The sequence below is a fragment of the Gossypium hirsutum genome, chromosome A09, assembly GCF_007990345.1.
Source record: "Gossypium hirsutum isolate 1008001.06 chromosome A09, Gossypium_hirsutum_v2.1, whole genome shotgun sequence".
NCBI lineage: Eukaryota > Viridiplantae > Streptophyta > Magnoliopsida > Malvales > Malvaceae > Gossypium > Gossypium hirsutum.
The window spans coordinates 64,787,379-64,790,116 of NC_053432.1; positions in this window are offsets into that span (position 1 = coordinate 64,787,379).

Below are 2,738 nucleotides of genomic sequence, written 5' to 3' on the forward strand. Positions count from 1 at the left end.
TAAGCTTCAAGTTGTCGAAACCCTAAAAACGTTCGAGCTATCTTTATTTTTCTTTATTTCTGTTGAAGAAGATAGAAAATAATGAATTAAAAATGGTTTTGTTTAATTATAATCATCATAATAGCCATTTTACAATTTCAACCTTAATGAAATACCATTTAAACATATAATGGATGTCCAAAAACGTCCATTAACTTTATCAATGGCATAATAACAACATAACGACCTTTAGTTTAATAAATCATAGCAAATAGACACTTTTAACACATAGCATGAAACTTTTGAATTTTACGCGATTAAGTCTTTTTTCTCAAATTGAGCTATTAAACGATAAAAATAGCTCACGAAATTTTCTCACATATAAATTCACATATTGTAAACACCAAAAATAATATTAAAATAATTTTACAACCTCATATTTGTGGTCTCAAAACCACTATTCTGATTTAGCTAAAACTGAGCTGTTATGACTCTCCTCCGTTAGGGATTTTCGTCCCCGAAAATCTTACTAGTGAATAGGTTTGGATATTGCTTTTTTCACAACATCCTCAGGTTCCCACGTCCTTCTACCACTTGTCGATGCCATAAAACCTTCGCTAATGTAATTATTTCATTTCTCAGTTCTTTGATCTCACGAGTTAAGTTTCAAATTGGTTCTTCACTGTATGAAAAATCTGATTGAATCTCAACTTCGGTCGGGGAAATAACATGCAAAGGATCAGATCTGTATCATTGAAGCATTGATACATTAAATAAGTTATGTATCTTTTCCAACTCAGATGACAATGCTAACCGATAAGCCACTGGTCTAACCCGTTCGATAATCTCATACGGCCCGATGAATCTCGGACTCAACTTTCCTTTTCTGCTGAATCTGAGTATTTTCTTCTATGGTGAAACCTTCAAAAACATTTAATCTCCGATTTGAAACTCAATATCTTTCCGTTTCAAATCTGCATAAGATTTTTGATGATCTAAATTTTTTTACGATCTAACGCTGCTTTCAAACTATCACATATCACTTTTAGTTTCTCTTCTGTTTCTCTAATCAGATCAACCCCGTGAATCTTATTGTCACTTAGCTCAGCCCAATACAATGGTGTTCGACATTTTCGACCATATAAAGCTTCGTAAGGTGCCATTTTAATACTCAAGTGAAAACTATTGTTATACGTAAATTCAATTAACGGCAAATACCTTTCCCACGTACCTTCGAACTCAAGAATACAACATCTCAACATATCGTCGAGTATCTGCGTTCTTGAAATACGAGAGTTCGTGGTACTTGTTGAACGAGCTTGTAAAGCCGAAGAGCTTAGAAAAGAAAAGCAAAGAGTTGATGAGGTAACTGGAGAGTTTCATAAAAGATCCTCAGGAAGGTCTCTTCAACAGACATCGAAGAGATTTCGGGATGATGCGGGCCAGTTTAGAGGCACTTCGGGCTTTTTTTTAGACGAGATCGTGATCGACCCCTTGTGGGTACACGAGGCACTTCAGTCGCCAGTGTTGGGAATGAACGTCGAGACAGAACGAAATGCCGATATTGCGGTAAATGGCATTCGGGGAGTTGTAGATTCCCCGACCGCTCCTGTTACAAATGCGGATCAGTTGACCACTTCATTAAAGATTGCCCGAGGTTGTCGGGACAGAATGTAAATCAGAGTGGGAGACCGGGTGCTACCACTGCTCGGGGTAGACTATCTGGAAATGTGGGCAATGATGGTGGTGGTCAGAGAGGATCTAGAGATGATATAACCAGATCCGAAGCTCGTGCGCCTGCTAGAGCTTATGCTATACGTGCCCGCGAGGATGCTTCTTCGCCTGATGTTATTACCGGTACATTCACTCTCTTTGATACTAATGTAATTGCTTTGATTGACCCCGGTTCTACTCATTCTTACATATGTGAAACCTTAGCATCCAGTAAGACTTTACCTATTGAGTCTACTGAGTTCGTAATTCGGGTGTCAAATCCCTTGGGTCGTTACGTGCTTGTCGACAAAGTGTGTAAGAAATGTCCCCTGGAAATTCGAGGTTCCTGTTTTCCGGCGGACTTGATGCTTTTGCCGTTTGATAAATTTGATGTTATCCTTGGTTCGGATTGGTTGACCACGCATGATGCGGTTGTGAATTGCAAGAGCAAGACTATTGATTTGAGGTGCGCAAATAACGAAGTAATCCGAATTGAGTCTGCGGACTTGGAGGGGATGCCAGCTGTAATATCAGCAATGTTGGCACAGAAATATGTAAGAAAAGGGTGCGAAGCATACCTTGCGTATGTACTTGATGACAAAGAATTAGAAAAGAAACCCGAATCTGTGCCGGTGGCTTGTGAATACCCGGATGTTTTTCCGGAAGAATTACCGGGTTTACCACCTGTTCGGGAGGTAGAGTTTGGTATTGAGCTTGTACCTGGGACTACGCCGATTTCGATAACTCCGTATCGTATGGCACCAACCGAGTTAAAGGAGTTGAAAGCTCAGTTGCAAGAATTGACAGATAGAGGTTTCGCTCGACCAAGTTTCTCACCTTGGGGTGCACCAGTATTGTTCGTGAAAAAGAAGGACGGAACCATGAGGTTGTGCATTGACTATCGTCAGCTGAATAAAGTGACGATAAAGAACAAATATCCGTTGCCGCGCATCGATGATTTGTTCAACCAACTGAAGGGAGCCTCAGTGTTCTCAAAAATAGATTTGAGATCGGGCTATTATCAGTTGCGAATTCGAGATTCAGAT